The 20,499-nt window shown below is 39.6% G+C and overlaps 1 protein-coding gene and 1 long non-coding RNA gene across 2 annotated transcripts in view; one reads left to right on the top strand and one right to left on the bottom strand.

The window, feature by feature from the left end:
* The window catches only part of LOC131236015 (calmodulin-binding protein 60 D-like), a 42,558-nt gene that overhangs the window by 15,828 nt on the left and 6,231 nt on the right, over positions 1-20,499 (top strand). The window lies entirely within an intron of this gene.
* LOC131236021 (uncharacterized) lies at positions 1,247-5,474 on the bottom strand. The gene is made up of 2 exons (XR_009166491.1): positions 4,778-5,474; positions 1,247-1,387 (listed from the first exon to the last, which is right to left on the bottom strand). It is a non-coding gene; the product is annotated as an uncharacterized LOC131236021 (long non-coding RNA).

Below are 20,499 nucleotides of genomic sequence, written 5' to 3'. Positions count from 1 at the left end.
ATCGAGCTGAGATTTGGGAGTTTTGGAGTCCACCCCTGGCTGACCATGGCTAAGGTAGCCTTCTTCTAAATAGTGGGCCCCACACACGTGCGGCCGTGATCACATGCACATGCGTCTGGGCCATTGTTGTTGTCCACACGTGCGGTACTTCTCTGGTTTCTCTCTCTCCTCTCTGTCACTCCGCTTTCACCCAAAATCCCTAAACTTAACCCTAAATAATTCAAATTTCTAATTTTATGCTCCTTTTCTCACTCTAGGGTTCCCTGAATTGGAATTTCTGAATCCCTTGGATTAGGGACTGATTACCATGCATGTGTGGATGATTATTTCTTATCTTTGAGTATCGTTTGGTTCATAATTTTTATTGATCCAGCCCTATCATGTGTAGGCCTAGACTCGCATAGATTCCCCTTAATTGAATGTTTGGACTTTCATATGGGATATGGAATTTGTGTAATTGTTTATGAACTAACTTGATCTTAAGTCTGAAATCTTGCACATTTCATGTCCTGCATCAAATTTGGTATCAGAGCCTTGAGTTCTTGTAGGGGAATTCATTACATGTTTAGGGTTTGGTTGTTTATGTCCATTACACATCAATTCTCATCATATATGGATGTTTAGAGGTCCATAAACCCTGACATGAGCTGCTGAAATTTTCTGTTATCCTCGTATTTGAATTATTTTAGAAATTAACTTAGCTTTCTATTTCTAGGTTTAGAAACTTTCCTTTTCTGTTTTTTAGCAACTAATTTTTTAGAAACTTTCTTAATCTGTTTTTAGAAACTAATTTCCTTTCCTTTTTCTTTTTTAGAAACTAGTTTACTTTCCTTTTTCTTTTTTAGAAACGAACTTACTTTTTATTTTTAGAAACTTTCCTTTTTCTTTTTCTTTAGAAACTAGGTTGTTTTTTTTAGAAACTTTTCTAATTTGTTTTTTTTTTAGAAGCTTTCCTAATATGCTTCTTTAGAAACTTCCCTAATATGTTATTAGAAACTTTCCTTTTTCATTTTTAGAAACTAGGTTACTTTTCTTTAGAAACTTTCCTAATTTAATTTTTTAGAAACTTTCCTAATTTGTTTTTTTTAGAAACTTTTCTAATTTGTTTTTCTTAGAAACTTTTCTTTTTCGTTTTTAGAAACTAGGTTGCTTTTTTTTTTATCAAAACTTTCCTAACCTGTTTTAAAAACTTTCCTTTTTCGTTTTTAGAAACTAGGTTGTTTTTTTAAAAAATAAAAATAAAAAATAAAAAAAATAAAAAAAATAAAAATTCTTATATTTTGACAACTATATTGCTGAATTTTGGTTGGCACCCTACACTAAACATGGAACAATTGCAAGAGTCACTAAACAAGTTGTCTCAGAAGTTGGAGTCTTTGATTAAGCGCTTGAAAATGGACCAATGCTTTGAACAGCTTGATGTACGCATTACCCGACTAAAGACCATTGCTAGGACAAACCCTACCATTGGGGTAGATGTCCAATCTTAGGCAGGTGGCCTGGATGATAGACCAATGAATGGAGTTGGTCAAGAAATCAATTATGGGTATGCACCCGTGCACCCACCCCATAAAAGACATCAAGACCACTATTTTGAGGGGTACAACATGTGCGGCCTTGTGGCTAGAGAGACTACACCAGAGGCTAGTGTAGAGTTACTGAGGCTATTCCGTTAATAGATGAGTTACGTGATATCCTTCATGATGATCTACCGGATGAGTCTCCCCTTAGGAGGGATATAGAGCACACCAGAACATGGGACACCGTAATACCTATAGCCGAGTTTGCGTTTAATAGTTCGGTCGATAGGTCCACAGGTCTCAGTCCTTATTAAGTCGTAACTGGTTATAAACCTGGGAAACCTATTGATCTTGTCCCTGTGTCACTATCCCATAGGCCGTCAGAGCCTGCGGAGTCTTTTGCACATCACATTCATTCATGGCATTAAGAAATCAGGCAGAAGATCATGACTAGTAATGAACATTACTCACTTTCTACAGACCAACATTAATGTTTCAAGGATTCAATGTAAGGGACTCTGTCATGATTCGTATCAGGTCAGAGCGGTACCCTCAGGGAGCCGTTCGTAAGTTACACGCGCATAGCGCTGGACCCTTCAAAATTATAAAACGAAACGATCTCAATGTGTATGAGGTAGATCTTCCATCTTCCATGAGAATTAGTTTCACATTCGATGTTGAGGATCTAATTACTTTTCAGGAGACCACTAATACTTTGTCCGGCCCTTTGCCCGCCCATCTTGATTCCCCATATTTATCCCTTGAACCATGGCCCCTTCCTAACCCATTTTCCCAGCTTCTACCTCCCATACCCATTCTTTCTGACCTGTCTTCTCAGCCTCTACCTCCCATACCTACCATTCCCAACCTCTACATCCCATACTTACCTGTCCCAACTCATTTTCCCAGCCTCTACCTCCTATACCTACCCGTCCCGACCCATTTTTCCAGCCTCTACCTCCCATACCTACTCTTCCTGATATTTCTTCTTAGCCTCTGCCTCCCATACCTAACCTTCACACAACCAGAGAGGAAATAGAAGATATCGTGGACCATCAGATAGTTTCAACATCAGATGGTGGGTTTCAGAAGTACCTAGTCAAGTGGAAATTACGTCCAGCTTCAACCAATACGTGGCTCGCTTGGGAGGAGCTTCAGAGACTCGATCCTTACATCTCGGAGCGGTTCAGGACTTTTATTTCACCAGTGGCGAAATCTTCGCAGCCGGGGAGAATTGATGGGGACATCCCGCGCACACCGTCCACACATGCACGCACACCACCCCGCTATGCTCGTACTCCAGAAGGAGGGCCCACCGTAGATCTGGAACGATGACGACGTCCAGGGAGGGCCTCCTAACTAGAAGATGAAGTTTTAATTCAAAAGAGTGAGCTTGTTAGTCAAGAAAAGTCTATCATGGGATCTCATGATCGTGGCCGGCACACTAGTTAAATTAATTTTATATTTTAGGTTTTGCTTATTAATGTTATTTAGAACATCATTGACGCTTTAGATTTCTTTAATTAGTTTTTATTTTAGTTTACTTTATCGCCAAGTAATAGGTTGCGCACATGGCGCGGGTTTTGAGGTATATTGTTTTCTTATAAATAGGCACCCCTTGTAGCTTCTTTCATTCATTGAAGATTAATAAAAATTCTGCGTTTTCCTACTCTCTGAGTTGTGAAGCCTAATTAGGTATGAAGCCCTCCCTTCATCGAAAGGTTAACTACCGTGGTGCGAAGCCACATCTATCCCAATTTGCCCCCATCCATCGCCATCTCTACTACCCATCTTCTACCATCCCTTCTTCTCACCTTACCCCATCATCTACACTTCAAATCAATCATCTATTGCAACAATTCTCCTCCCCACATCAGAATTTCAGAATCTGGCCTTACAGGATGGATGAAACTTCGGCGGAGTACCACGCACAAACCGTACATTGGATCGAGCTGAGATTTGGGGGTTTTGGAGTCCATCCCTGGTCGACCATCGCCAACGTGGCCTTTTTCTAAATAGTGGGCCCCACACACGTGCGGTCGTGATCACATGCACGTCCGTCTGGGCCATTGTTGTTGTCCACGCGTGTGGTACTTCTCTAGTTCGTCTCTCTCCTCTCTTTCACTCCGGTTTAACCCAAAATCCCTAAACCTAACCCTAAATTACTCAAATCTCCAATTTTATGCTCCTTTTCTCATTCTAGGGTTCCCCAAATTGGAATTTCTGAATCCCTTGAATTAGGGACTGATTACTACGCATGTGTGGATGATTATTTCTTATCTTTGAGTATCGTTTTGTTCATAATTTTTGTTGATCCAGCCCTATCATGTGTAGGCCTGGACTCGCATAAATTTCCCTTAATTGAATGTTTGGACTTTCATGCGGGATATGGAATTTGTGTAATTGTTTATGAACTAACGTGATCTTAAGCCTAAAATCTTGCACATCATATCTAAATTTCATGTCCTGCTTCAAATTTGGTATCAAAGCCTCGGGTTCTTGTAAAGGAATTCATTACATGTTTAGGGTTTGGTTGTTTATGTCCATTACACATTAATTCTCATCATATATGGATGTTTAGAGGTCCATAAACCCTGACATAAGCTGCTGAAATTTTTTGTTATCCCCTTATTTGAATTATTTTAGAAATTACCTTAGCTTTCTATTTATAGGTTTAGAAACTTTCCTTTTCTGTTTTTACAAACTAATTTTTTTGAAACTTTCTTAATCTGTTTTTATAAACTAATTTCCTTTCCTTTTTCTTTTTTAGAAACTAGTTTACTTTCCTTTTTCTTTTTTAGAAACTTACTTTCTATTTTTTAGAAACTTTCCTTTTTTTTTTCTTTACAAACTAGGTTGTTTTTTCTAGAAACTTTTCTAATTTGTTTTTTTTAGAAACTTTCCTAATATGTTTTTAGTAACTTTCCATTTTCATTTTTAGAAACTAGGATGCTTTTCTTTAGAAACTTTCCTAATTTGTTTTTTTAGAAAGTTTCCTAATTTGTTTTTTTAGAAACTTTCCTTATTTGTTTTTCTTAAAAACTTTCCTTTTTCGTTTTTAGAAACTAGGTTGCTTCATATATATATATATATATATATATATATATATATATATATATATAGAGAGAGAGAGAGAGAGAGAGAGAGAGAGAGACTTTCTTTTTTTGTTTTTAGAAACTAGGTTGTTTCTAAAATAAATAAATAAATAATTCTTATATTTTGACAACTATATTGCCGAATTTTGGTTGGCACCCTACACTAAACATGGAACAATTGCAAGAGTCACTAAACAAGTTGTCTCAGAAGTTGGAGTCTTTGATTAAGCGCTTGGAAATGGACCAATGCTTTGAACAGCTTGATGTACGCATTACCCGACTAAAGACCATCGCCAGGACAAACCCCACCATTGGGGTAGATGTCCAATCTCAGGCAGGTGGCCTGGAGGATAGACCAATGAATGGAGTTGGTCAGGGAATCAATTATGAGTGTGCACCTGTGCACCCACCCCATGAGAGACATCAAGACCACTATTTTAAGGGGTACAACATGTGCGGCCTTGTGGCTGGAGAGAGTGCACCAGAGGCTACTGTAGAGTTACCCACTAAGGTCATTCCAGTAATGGATGAGTTACGTGATATCTTTCCTAATGTTCTACCGGATGAGTCTCCCCCTAAGAGGGATATAGAGCACACCAGAACATGAGACACCGTAATACCTATAGCCGAGTTTACGTTTAATAATTCCGTCGATAGGTCCACAAGTCTCAGTCCTTATGAAGTCGTTACTGGTTATAAACCTGGGAAATCTATTGATCTTGTCCCTATGTCACTGTCCCATAAGTCGTCAGAGCCTGCGGAGTCTTTTGCACATCACATCCATTCATGGCATCAAGAAATCAGGCAGAAGATCATGACTAGTAATGAACATTACTCACTTTCTACAGACCAACATAAATGTTTCAAGGAATTCAATGTAAGGGACTCTGTCATGATCCGCATCAGGTCAGAGCGGTACCCTTAGGGAGTCGTTCGTAAGTTACACGCGTTAGCGCTAAACCCTTCAAAATTATAAAACGAAACGGTCTCAATGTGTATGAGGTAGATCTTCCATCTTCCATGGGAATTAGTTTCACATTCGATGTTGAAGATCTAGTTACTTTTCAGGAGACCACTGATACTTTGTCCGGCCCTTCGCCCACCCATCCTGATTCCCCATATTTATCCCTTGAACCATGACCCCTTCCTGAACCATTTTCCCAGCCTCTACCTCCCAGACCCATTCTTCCTGACCTTTCTTCCCAGCCTCTACCTCCCATACCTACCATTTCCGACCCATTTTTCCAGCCACTATATCCCATACATACCCGTCCCGACCCATTTTACCAGCCTCTACCTCCCATACCTACCCGTACCGACCCATTTTCCCAGCCTCTACCTCCCATACCTACTCTTCCTGACATTTCTTCTCAGCCTCTGCCTCTTATACCTAACCTTCACATATCCAGAGAGGAAATAGAAGATATCCTGGACCATCAGATTGTTTCAACATCGGACGGTGGGTTTCAGAAGTACCTGGTCAAGTGAAAGTCACGTCCAGCTTCAACCAATACGTGGCTCGCTGAGGAGGAGCTTTAGAGACTTGATCCTTACATCTCGGAGCGGTTCAGGAGTTTTATTTCGCCAGTAGTGAAATCTTCGCAGCTAGGGAGAATTGATGGAGACATCCCGCGCACGGCTTCTACACGTGCAAGCACACCACCCCCTACGCTCGTACGCCAGAAGGAGGGCCCCACCGTCGATCTGGATCGATGACGTCATTCAGGGAGGACCTCCTACCTAGAAGATGAAGTTTTGATTCAAAAGAGTGGGCCCGTTAGTCAAGAAAAGCCCGTCATGGGATCTTTTGATCGTGACTGGCCCACCAGTCAAATTGATTTCATATTTTAGGTTTTGCTTATTAATGTTATTTAGAACATCATAAACACTTTAGAATTCTTTGATTAGTTTTTATTTTAGTTTAATTCATCGCCAAGTAATAGGTTGCACACTTGGTGCGAGTTTTAGGGTATAGGGTTTTCTTATAAATAGACACCCCTTGTAACTTTTTTCATTCATTGAAGATTAATAAAAATTCTGCATTTTCCTACTCTCTGAGTTGTGAAGCCTAATTGGGTATGAAGCCCTCCCTTCATCAAAGGGTTGACTACGGTGGTGCGAAGCCACGTCTATCCTGATTCGCCCCCATCCATCATCATCTCTACTACCCATCTTCTACCATCCATTCTTCTCACCTTACCCCATCATCTACACTTCAAATCAATCATCTATTGCAGCAATTCTCCTCCCCACATCAGAATTTCAGAATCTGGCCCTACAGGAGGGCTGAAATTTCGTCGAAGCACCACGCACTAACCGTACATCGGATCGAGCTAAGATTTGGGGGTTTTGGAGTCCATCCCTGGCCGACCAGGGCTAAGGTGGCCTTTTTCTGAATAGTGGGCCCCACACACGTGCGGTCGTGATCACACGCACGTGCGTCCGAGCCATTATTGTTGTCCACTCGTGCGATACTTCTCTGGTTCGTCTCTCTCCTCTCTTTCACTCCGCTTTCACCCAAAATTCCTAAACCTAACCCTAAATTACTCAAATCTCCAATTTTATGCTCCTTTTCTCACTCTAGGGTTCCCCAAATTGGAATTTCTGAATCTCTTGGATTAGGGACTGATTACTATGCATGTGTGGATGATTATTTCTTATCTTCGAGTATCATTTGGTTCATAATTTTTATTGATCCAGCCCTATCATGTGTAGGCCTGGACTCGCATAGATTCCCCTTAATTGAATGTTTGGACTTTCATGTGGGATATGGAATTTGTGTAATTGTTTATGAACTAACGTGATCTTAAGCCTGAAATCTTGCACATCATATCTAAATTTCATGTCCTGCTTCAAATTTGGTATCAGAGCCTCGGGTTCTTGTAGGGGAATTCATTACATGTTTAGGGTTTGGTTGTTTATGTCCATTACACATCAATTCTCATTATATATGGATGTTTAGAGGTCCATAAACCCTGACATAAGCTGCTGAAATTTTCTATTATCCCCTTATTTGAATTATTTTAGAAATTAACTTAGCTTTCTATTTATATGTTTAGAAACTTTCCTTTTCTGTTTTTTGGAAACTTTCTTATTCTGTTTTTAGAAACTAAGTTCCTTTCCTTTTTCTTGTTTAGAAACTAGTTTACTTTCCTTTTTCTTTTTTGAAAACTAACTTACTTTCTATTTTTAGAAACTTTCCTTTTTTTTTCCTTTAAAAGCTAGGTTGTTTTTTTTTTTTAGAAACTTTTCTAATTTGGTTTTTTTAGAAGCTTTCCTAATTTATTTCTTTAGAAACTTTCCTAATATGTTTTAAGAAACTTTCCTTTTTCATTTTTAGAAACTAGGTTGCTTTTCTTTAGAAACTTTCCTAATTTGTTTTTTTAGAAACTTTCCTAATTTGTTTTTTTTAGAAACTTTCCTAATTTGTCTTTCTTAGAAACTTTCCTTTTTCGTTTTTACAAACTAGGTTACTTATATATATATATATATATATATATATATATATATATATATAGAAACTTTCCTAATTTGTTTTAAGAACTTTCCTTTTTCGTTTTTAGAAACTAGGTTGTTTCTAAAATAAATAAATAAATAATTCTTATATTTTGACAACTATATTGCTGAATTTTGGTTGGCACCCTACACTAAACATGGAACAATTGCAAGAGTCACTAAACAAGTTATTTCAGAAGTTGGACCCTTTGATTAAGCGCTTGGAAATAGACCAATGCTTTGAACAGCTTGATGTACGCATTACTCGACTAAAGACCATCACCAGGACAAACTCTACCATTGGGTAGATGTCCAATCTCAGGCCGGTAGCTGGGAGGAGAGACCAATGAATGGAGTTAGTCAAGGAATCAATTATGGGTGTGCACTCGTGCACCCACCCCATGAGAGACATCAAGACTACTATTTTGAGGGGTACAACATGTGCGGCCTTGTGGTCTGAGAGTGCACCAGAGGCTAGTGTAAATTTACCCACTGAGGCCATTCCGGTAATGGATGAGTTACGTGATATTTTTCCTGATGATCTACCGGATGAGTCTCCCCTAGGAGGGATATAGAGCACACCAGAACATGGGACACCGTAATACCTATAGCCGAGTTTGCATTTAATACTTCTGTCGATAAGTCCACAGGTCTCAGTCCTTATGAAGTTGTTACTGGTTATAAACCTGAGAAACCTATTGATCTTGTTCATATGTCATTGTCTCATAGGCCGTCAGAGCCTACGGAGTCTTTTGCACATCACATTCATTCATGGCATCAAGAAACCAGGCAGAAGATCATGACTAGTAATAAACATTACACACTTTCTGCAGACCAACATAAATGTTTCAAGGAATTCAATATAAGGGACTCTGTCATGATCCGCATTAGGTCAGAGCGGTACCCTCAGGGAGCCATTCGTAAGTTACATGCGCGTAGCGCTGGATCCTTCAAAATTATAAAACGAAACGGTCTCAATGTGTATGAGGTAGATCTTCCATCTTCCATGAGAATTAGTTTCACATTCGATGTGGAGGATCTAACTATTTTTCAGGAGATCACTGATACTTTGTCCGGCCCTTCGCCCACCCATCCTGCTCCCCATATTTATCCCTTGAACCATGGCCCCTTTCCGACCCATTTTCCCAGCCTCTACCTCCCATACCCTCTCTTCCTGACATTTCTTCCCGGCGTCTACTTCCCATACCAATCCTTCCCAACCCATTTTCCCAGCCTCTACGTCCCATACCTACCCGTCCCGACCCATTTTCCCAGCCTTTACCTCCCATACCTACCTGTCCCGACCCATTTTTCCAGCCTCTACCTCCCATACCTACTCTTCCTGACATTTCTTCTCAGCCTTTGCCTCCCATACCTAACCTTCACACACCCAGAGAGGAAATAGAAGATATCCTGGACCATCAGATAGTTTCAACGTCGGACGGCGGGTTTCAGAAGTACCTGGTCAAGTGGAAGTCACACCCAGCTTCAACCAATACGTGGCTCACTGAGGAGGAGCTTCAAAGACTTGATCCTTACATCTTAGAGTGGTTCAGGAGTTTTTTTTTGCCAGTGGCGAAATCTTCGCAGCCGGGGAGAATTGATGGGGACATCCCGTGCACGCACATCACCCACCTACGCTTGTACGCTAGAAGGAGGGCCCCACCGTCGATCTGAATTGATGATGACGTCCAAGGAGGGCCTCCTAGTTAGAAGATGAAGTTTTGATTCAAAAGAGTGGGCCCGTTAGTCAAGAAAAGCTCATCATGAGATCTTATGATCGTGGCGCACTAGTCAGATTGATTTCATATTTTAGGTTTTGCTTATTCATATTATTTAGAACATCATGGACGCTCTAGATTTCTTTGATTAGTTTTTATTTTGGTTTACTTCATCGCCAAGTAATAGGTTGCGCACATGGCGCGAGTTTTGGGGTATAGGGTTTTCTTATATATAAGCACCCCTTGTAGCTTTTTTCATTCATTGAAGATTAATAAAAATTCTGTGTTTTCCCACTCTCTGAGTTGTGAAGCCTAATTGGGTGTGAAGCCCTCCCTTCATCAAAGGGTTAACTACCGTGGTGCGAAGCCACATCATCCCGATTCGCCCCCATCCATCGTCATCTCTACTACCCATCTTCCATCATCTTTTCTTCTTACCTTACCCCATCATCTACACTTTAAATCAATCATCTATTGCAGCAATTCTCCTCCCCACATCAGAATTTCAGAATCTGGTCCTATATGAGGGCTGAAACTTCGGCGGAGCACTACACATAAACCGTATATCGGATCGAGCTGAGATTTGGGAGTTTTAGAGTCCATCCTTGGCCGACCATGGGCAAGGTGGCCTTTTTCTAAATAGTGGGCCCCACACATGTGCGGCTGTGATCACATGTACGTGGGTCTGGGCCATTGTTGTTGTCCATGCAAGCGGTACTTCTCTGGTTCGTCTCTCTCCTCTCTTTCACTCCGCTTTCACCCAAAATCAATAAACCTAACCCTAAATTACTCAAATATCCAATTTTATGCTCCTTTTCTCACTCTAGGGTTTCCCGAATTGGAATTTCTGAATCCCTTGGATTAGGGACTGATTACTATGCATGTGTGGATGATTATTTCTTATCTTTGAGTATCGTTTGGTTCATAATTTTTATTGATCCAGCCCTATCATGTGTAGGCCTGGACTCGCATAGATTCCCCTTAATTGAATGTTTGGACTTTCATGTGGGGTATGGAATTTGTGTAATTGTTTATGAACTAACGTGATCTTAAGCCTGAAATCTTGCACATCATATCTGAATTTCATGTCCTGCATCAGGCCTTGCACCCAAACATTCCAATAACGTCGCATAATCTAACAATTTGTTGATGGCATAAAACAGTAAGGGTAGGTATAGACTATTTAAGATGAAGATAGAGAGAAAGTAGGTGTGGAACATATTTACCTCGTTACCAAAGGTGCCTTTACCCGAACAATGGGGGAATAACTTATAATACACCCAACACACACACACACACACACACACACACACACACACACACACACACACATATATATACCTCATTACCAAAGGTGTCTTTACTGTTATCACCGGCTAGCGAGACAAAACCCATCAAAAGTCAAAACCCATCAAAAGTCCTAGAAATAATTTATATATATATATATATATATATATAACAGATTTTTTTTGTATCGTGTGATATATCATACAATATCGCACATTTTTTTGCGAAATCCCCAATATTAGCAATACTATCGCACATTACAGAGCCAACAACCATTGGAGGAGAGAATTCCGACAATAAAAGGCCGGGAATGTCGGGTTGGCAATATTATCAAAAAAATTTATAAAAAAATCCAAAAAAAAAGTGGAAAATCTATGTAATAGAGGGGATTTCGGTACCTGCAGAAGATGTGAGTGTGATTGGAAGTTGAATCTGGTGGGCCACTTGATCGAGAGGTAGTGGTGCACCGTAAGTGCAAAAAAAAACCTCGATTTTCCTTTTTTTTTCGTCGAATAGGAGAGATTTTCTGCGAAATGGAGATTTCAGCCAAAATCGTAGGGATTTGGGATTTGGGATTTGAGATTCAGGGTTCCGGAAAGACCCAAACCCTTTCTTGCTACAAAATTGGCTTCTGATGCCATTTATGGAAGCAGATCGGGTGGCGTACCGCACACCAACAACCTGGCTGGTGAGTTGGCTAGTTCTGTGGGCCCTACCATGAGGTATATGTTATATCCAAACCGTTTGTCCATTTTCATGAGATCGTTCCAGGAGCTGACCTAAAAATAAGACAGATCCAAAGAACAAGTGGACCACACCGCATTAAGTAGTAGGAGATTAAACGTCTACCATTGAAACTTTCTTGGGGTCGCAGGAGTTTTTTATCAATCTGATATTTGTTTTTTCTCTTCATCTAGTGTGGCCTTATGAATAGATTGGATGGAGAAGAAACATTACGGTGGGCCCTACAAATGTTTTAACAGTGGGAATCATTGTCTCGCTGCTATTTGTGATGTGGTCCACTTGAGCTTTGGATATGACTCATTTTTGGTTACTTGCCCTAAAATGATCTCGCCAAATGGATGGTTGGTATAGATATAATAAATACATCATGATGGGGCCCATAGAGCTTTAATCCTCTTTCCATCGTTCATACGTACGTACAAACAATGCCTCTGGTGTGCGGTACAACAACTAATTCGCTTACTTTACAAACGGGCTTTGTGGGGTCCACCTTGATGTATATGTTTTATCCATGTTGTCCATCCGGTTTTTCATATCCTTTTAAGGACGTTAGGCCAAAACTTCAGCAGATCCCAATCTCAGGTGAACCACACCATAAAAAGTGGTGAATAACCATTAAAAGCATTTTATAGGCCACGAAAGTTTTAAGTTAAGCTCATCTTTGTATATTCCCTCCATTCACTTCTGGTTGACCTTATTAACGGGTTGGATGACAAATAAACATGATGGATCTACTTAAAGTGGGCTTTCGTATGTTTTTATTGGTGAACGTTTAATCATCGTTGTTTCATGTGGTGTGGTCCACTTAAAATTTAGATGTACTTAATGTTTGGGACAACATCCAAAAATGAGTTGAAAAATTGGATGGACGGAGTGGATATACAACATATCATCATGGTGGGCCCTACAGTAACACCTAATTCGCGCTTCTAAGGAGTTTGGATTATGCACTCAAGACAGTGCAACCCTTACAGTGGGGCTCGCATTTATGTATGTATTGTCTATCCATTCTGTCCATTCATAGGGAGAGAGAATTTTATATCATGAGAAGAAAAAAAAATGTGTCAAATCCAAAGCGCAAGTGGACCCCACCACATAAAACAATGGGGATTGAATGCCTACCATTAAAAACTTTGTGAGGGCCATAGAAGTTTTCGATCAAGTTGATATTTGTGTGTTCCCTTTGCCCATATCTACATGAACTTATGAATAGGATGGATCTCAAATAAACATCATGGTGGGCCCCACATAAGTGGTTTAAAGTTTCAACAGTGTGTGTCATTGTCCCCACTGTTTTCTGTGGTAGGGTCCACTTGAGTATTGGATCGGCCTCATTCTTTGGCTTGGGCCCTAAAATGGTCTCTCCAAATGGATGGACAGTGTGGATATAACACATAATGGGTGGGGCCACAATCAAGGTTCAACGCACATCATTCTCTGGCTCATGCTCTAAATTGATCTCTTAAAATGGATGGATGGTATGGATAAAATACATACATCATGGTGGGCCCATAGTCAAGGTCCACCCTCAGTGCGGCCTTGAGAAGTTTTTAATGGTGGCATTCAAGAATCACTGTTTCCTGTGGTGTGGTCCACATGAGATTTGAATTTGCCTCATGGTTCTATCGGGCCGTAGTGGGGCCCACCATGATGTTTGTGAGAAATCCACTATGTTCATCCTTTTTTTTAATGGCATATTAGTTGTCCATTATGTATCATATTTGAATATAGTTAGTTGTCTTAGTTCAATCGGACAATGCATAGCTTAGGACCCTATACAAAGGAAACCTATTATGTGCACTTCTTTTTCAAGATTTTATAATTTAAAAGTGTGTATTAAGGTATTTTTTAATAATTCTTGAAGTTTCATTGAAAAATTCAACCATTTTCCCAATGTTTCCCCATGTTTCCCAAAAAGTGCAATAAATTACGCGATACAAATGATATATCCTGTGCGATAACTGATACGTATCTGTATCCCAAGGATGAGATACATTGCGCGATACCGATATTTCAAACACTGTATACAACCTTCTTCAATTATTGTCTTTGTAGAATCTCCGGTTGTAGTGGCACTTGGGATTCAAGAAGTAAGTTGAAACCCAACATGATATAAATATTTACACATCCCTACAATAAAATAGCCATACATGCTACGTGAAGAAATAACAAAGTATTGAAACATATAAATAAAAAAATAAATCATGTAACAACTTACCAGCCTGATGAAATGGGTGAGAAAGAGTCATTGTCCGATGGTAGTTGATTATTGTTGCATCCATTTATATAACATGGAGGCTTTATCATGCATGGTGTCTTTCATCAACTGTGTGGATGCATACAACGATCTCATCGACGAATATATCTCATTATTGACCGTCCTTAACACTGCATAAATAGACTCCAGAATAGCCATCACATTGCACATGCGCTCCTAGAATGCATTGCTCAACACAAGCTCCTCAATTCTCCAAGCTACTCTCTTTTCATTCTAACTCCAATATCTGCATTCCCAAGAGCCAAAAAGCTCACATAGGCCCTGCCTATGTTTAAGGAAGCTATTTAAGGCAATATAATTTCTGGTGAACCGCTTTGTCCCGGGACGTACTATATCCTCACATTACCTTCCGCATATCTCGAATAATAACCATGAGTGGTTGTCTATAAAAGCCATGATGCATCGTACGCTGGTAATAATGGCTTTCAATAAAGGCCTATCCCCCGATCACCTCCAATATAAAATCTATGCAATGGGCTAAGGGTCCAATACATATAATACTTACTCATTATATCCTTCCATGTCCTCACAAATGCACTCCCATTGTCTATAATAAACTGCAAGATGTTCCTCCTAACATTTTTCATGACATAGTGCATCAGTTTCTAGATGTAATCTGTGTTTTCAATCTGATTACTTGCATTTATGGACTTTAGGAACACCGTCCGTCTCCTGTAGAAGATCATAAAATTTATGATCGACATCCTTGTTGGTTTGGTCCAACTGTCACACATCACAGTGCAGCCATACATCTCTCATGGATGATAATATCCCTCCACATAATTCTTCATCTCTGTGTACTCATCATCCAAGTATTTTCCCATGATCTCACAATTAGTGGGCAGCACCACACCCCAACCTCATGTTGCACTTCACTTGTTATATTCTTGAAGTGTGGACTCGTTGCAACATTCATGAGGACGTGGCCATATAATTAACAAAAAAAAAAAAAACTTTGTTAGCACTTTGAAAATATAGCTAACCTCATCTCTTGATTTCATCAAATAAATCCATTTTAGATGATATGCATGATCAATAAATGAAATAAAGTATTTAAATCTATTAAAAGACAATAGAACTAGACCCTAAACATCCAAATGAACCAAAGAAAAACTTCTACTAGAACGTTTCTCCACAGGTGGATAGACATACTTATAGTTATAGCGTTTGGCTAAAATACAAGCCTCTCACTTTAAATTTTTAACATCACTAGACTGAACTAACACTAGTAATAGCGATTGCTATAGTAGAATCAAACATACAATGCCAAGAGATAAAGGTCTACAATGTTAGAGATAAAGGTCTTCATTCTGGACAGTAAAACACTTGAAGCATTACAAAAAAAAAAAATGTATAAACCATACTTCTCATGTCTATCACCAAGTAGCTTATTCGTCTTTATATCATATAAAATACAATGATTATGATAAAAGGTCACACTACAATTCAAATCCTTGGTTACCTTGCTAATTGATAACAAATTAGACGACATATTTAGCACTAATAGGACAATTGACAAGGAAAAAATGGGGGAAACAAAGATGGTACCCTGGCCTCTAATAAGAGCTAGAGTAGCATCTACTAGTTTCACATGTCCTAAACTAGAATTAGGAGTAACTGAAGAAAAAAGCTAGATGTACTTGTCATATGATCAGTAGTCCCTGAATCAATAACCTAAGGGCTTGACGGAGATGTAGAATGAAGGGTAGTGGATGTATTACTTAGTCAAAAAAGCAGATGGTGAGTCCTTATTCTGAGTGGCATCTCTTAAAAAAGTATCATCTTCATATTTTGAGAGATAAATAATATCCCCAGTCGATGGAACCATAGGTAAAACTAAGGAACCATGTCCCTAGCAATAGTTTAAGAATCTCTGCCATCTAAAGCAACTCAGCCTAGATGTCTACCACGAATAACCCATCAATAATCCACTGTATGTCCCTCTCTACCACAATAGGTACACAATCCATCGATGCCATGATCACAAATATGGCGACCATGACCATACCTGCCATCATGTCCTCCTCTTCCTGACTTCAACTAGTAATAGCATTGTCAAAGTTTCGAAAACTTGTCACTATAACAGATTTTTCCCTCACAGTCGATCCTATAGCAGTACGATGCTTCTTATCATGTAATTATAGTGGTTAAATGCTATTAAGTGATGATCAATAAGGTGAAACAAGAATTTAGGCGTGAACTGGTTCGAACTCTGTATTAAGGTCCACCAATAACCTAAAAATTATTTCTTCTCAATGCTTTTTTATATGCCTTTGCTTCTATGGAACAAACGACATGATGATCTTCCAAAAAGGATTATTCTTACCACAAACCACGCATCTTAGCATAGTAATCAAACACTAATCATTCTCCTCGTCTTAGATTTCTAATCTCCTGATAAATATTATAAATATGAGCCATATTATTTTGAGTTGCATACAGTTCATGGGTAGTCTGCATATCTTAAGAGCATTAAACAGTAAATAAATAAACATTCGCTAACTTCTGGTTCCATCAAATTTAAAAGCCAGGACATGAACAATTAACTGTTTGATCTTAGAGTTAACATGATCAACTGTCTCAAAAGTCGACAAATCAAACATATATACTCTAAAAAAATTGTGAGAAATCCGAGGATAAAAGCAAAGACTGGAGAAATAAATCAGAAAAGAAGCCCAAACGACAATATTGCCAGCAAACTCTTGTTGTTGCTAACCAAATGTTGAAAATCTAGAGAAAAAAACAACCTAAAAAAATCGTCAAACCTAAATTTCCAACAATATCTTCAACCATTCAGCAAAAAATAGCAAATTCCTCTGAAAAAATCTTCAAAAAAGGAATAGAATAAGAATTTCCAACCACATCTTCAACCGGACAACAAAAAAATCAGCAAGGGCTTCAATCACTTATGAAAGACAGTAAAAATCCAGCAACACATGATTCAAAAACCCTATAAAAAATCCAGCCGCAAGCCACCCCTCCTCATGGATCACAGCGAGTCAACAAGGAAAATGCCTCACAAATCTCAAAAAAAAAAACAAAAAAAAAACACACACAAATAAGAAGAAGAAGAAGAAATAAGGGAGATGGGAAAAGAAGAAAGGAGGAAAGAAATAAAAGAATATTAGGAAGGGAAGGAAGGGAAACACTACTTGCTGAGAAAAAAGAAGAAGAAGAAGAAGAAGAAGAAGAAAGAACGAAGGAAAGAATGAAAAGAAGATTATGAAGGGAACCCTGTAAACCGAGAGGAGCTGAAAGCTTTTGTGTATTTGAGACAACCCAAAGGGGTTGAATATATAGAGATTACAGCATCTATACAAGGAAAGAAATAAAATCAAAATCCTCTACCTATGGAAACCAACTATACAAGGTATGCTAGCTATATAAGGCATATTTCAGTCTGTTTAACATCCCCCCTCAAACTAATGCGGGTCATCGACAAGTAATAGTTTGCCAACGAGAAATGAGTGACGTGCAGAAGTTAGGGACTTGGTGAGAATGTCTGCAATCTGATCATGGGATGCAACATGTGGTAGAGAAATGAGCCCAGACTGAAATTTCTCGCGGATAAAGTGACAGTCAACTTCAATATGCTTTGTCCGTTCACGAAAAACCAGGTTAGAGGCAATCTGAATGGCACTGAGATTATCAACATGGAGTGGAGTAGGATTCTGCACAGGAATGCCCAAGTCGGAAAGAAGTCCATGTAACCAAACAAGCTCACTACACGCAGCAGACATCGCCCGATACTCGGCTTCTGTACTTGATTTGGAAACAGTGGCCTGCTTCTTACACTTCCAAGAGATGAGAGAAGTGCCGAGAAAAACACAGTAGCCAATGGTAGATCTTCGTGTGAGAGCGCAACCAGCCCAATCAGCATTCGAATAAGCACGAATGTCCAGAGTCGAGGTGGAGGAGAAGAACAGTGATCGATCTAGATTTTCACGTAGGTACCGTATGATGCGTAACACCGCAGTCATATGAAGAGTCCGAGGAGCAGAAACAAATTGACTGACAACTTAGACAGCGTAGGCAATATCAGGGCGAGTCATAGTTAAGTAAACCAGACTCCCAACCAAACGGCGGTATAAGTCGGGCTGTGCAAGTAGATCACCATTATCGCGGCCATAATGAATGTTAAGTTCTAAGGGAGTCTGAACTGTTTTTTGATCTGTCAATAATGCCAAAGCGAAAAGATCCTTGGCATATTTACGCTGGCTGACCAGGATCCCACGTTTAGAATGTGAAATTTCAAGCCCAAGAAAGTATGTGAGATGGCCGAGGTCTTTCATCTTGAAGGAGGATTGCAGAACTTCCTTTAAAGCCGAGATGCCAGTAGCATCAATACCAGTCAGGAGGAGGTCGTCAACATAAACCAGAACAATGACAATTCCGTGAGCAGTGATGCGTAAAAATAAGGATGGGTCATGACCACTTTGAGTAAAGCCAGCACCCGTAACAACATCGTGAAAGTGTTGGAACCATGCCCGAGGTGCCTGTTTGATGTCGTACAGGGCTTTCTTTAGGCGACATACCTTATTGTCAGTGATTAAAGAGCCAGGAGGAGGTTTCAAATATACGGTTTCTTAGAGATCTCCATGAAGAAAGGCATTTTTCACATCCATCTGAGCGAGTGGCCATGAGCAAATAGAAGATATAGTCAGAAGAGTACGAACAGTTTTCATCTTGGCCACGGGAGCAAAAGCCTCATCATAATTAATTCTGTATTCCTGTTTGTATCCTTGAGCGACAGGTCGAACCTTGTATCGATCCAATGATCCATCAGACTTGAGCTTGACAGAATAAATCCATTTGCTACCAATTAGCTGTTGGTCAGTAGGTCGAGTGACAATGTCCCACGTATGATTATCATCTAATGCTGCAAGTTCTTCTGCCATAGCCTTCTTCCAACAATCATGAGTGGCTGCCTGAGAGTATGAAGTAGGAATAGAAACAGTATCCAGAGTAGCATTCATGGCAGACATAGAGCATATCAACCGATCAGGCGCTCGATGTTCACGAGCGGAACGACGTATCGAGGTAAGTTCGGGATCTGCAACAGGTACAGTAGGTTCGGGTTGAGTAATAGGTGGTGGATCTGTACGTGGTCGACGTGAGTAAACCTGCAACGGATGAGGGAGAGTACTTGAGGTAAACGGAATTTCTGAAAAGGCAGTTAGACTAGGAGAGTTTGGAGTGTGTGAAGGAGGAAGAGATGAATGAAAGGCAATGTGTTCAAGAAAAACAATATGTCATGAAACCCAAACACGACGAGAAACTGGATCATAACATCAAAAACCCTTTTGAGTTTTTTGAAATTCCAAGTACATACATTTGACCGATTTTGGAGATAGTTTGTTACATTCACGTGAAGCTAGGTAAACATAACAGATACAACCAAAAATACGAAATGTGAAATATGTAGGAGGTAAGCCGGTGAGAACAAAGTAAGGAGATTTACTGTTCAGAACTTTGGTTGGCATCCGGTTAATCAAGTAGAAGGAATGTAACATTGCTTCCGCCCAAAAAGAACGAGGAACACTCATATCTGTCATCAAGTGTTGACAGTTTCAACAATATGATGATTTTTTCGTTCAGCCACCCCGTTCTGTTGTGGAGTATCAGAACAGGTGGTTTGATGAATAATCCCATGCCCTTGAAGAAATGTACGAAAATTAGTTGAGAGATATTACCCCCCTGAGTCAGAGCGGAGAGTTTGAACTGAAACCCGAAATTGAGTCTCCACCATAGAATGAAATAACTTGAATTTTTCAAAAACCTGTGACTTCGATTGCAGAAAGTAAATCCAAGTGTAACGTGTGAAATCATCAATGAATATAACATAGTATCGTAACCCAGAGAGAGACATAATTGGTGAAGGACCCCAGACATCCGTATGCACAAGTTCAAACATAGAAGATGATTTTGTAGTACTTAGGGAAAATGGAACACACTTACTTTTTGAAAGACAAAAGGAAGAACAAGACTAATCCAAATCATTTTTATTAAGAGAAATATTCCCTAACATGCCAGACGAAATTAACTGAAGTAACCGATCGGAATGTGGATGACCCAGGCGAAAGTGCCATAGTTTCCACAATTTATTTGCCGAAGAAATATCTGATGAAGAAGGAGAAAAGAAACAACGAGCCGGAGTGATAGATGGATCAAAATCCAGCATGTACAAACGACCATGCTGCCTACCCCTCCCAAGTACCTTCCCCGTCGTCAGATCTTGCACAAAACAACAGTTGGGAAGAAATATGACTAAGCAGTTATTTGATGTGAGTTGACCAACTGAAATTAAATTAGAGGAGAGGTTAGGGACATGAAACACATCACGAAGGGTGAACTTGTGA

This window comes from Magnolia sinica, unplaced genomic scaffold (assembly GCF_029962835.1).
Source record: "Magnolia sinica isolate HGM2019 unplaced genomic scaffold, MsV1 ctg119, whole genome shotgun sequence".
NCBI classification, from domain to species: domain Eukaryota; kingdom Viridiplantae; phylum Streptophyta; class Magnoliopsida; order Magnoliales; family Magnoliaceae; genus Magnolia; species Magnolia sinica.
Note: the sequence above shows the minus strand (reverse complement) of the source record. Positions and strands in the feature narration are given on the sequence as shown.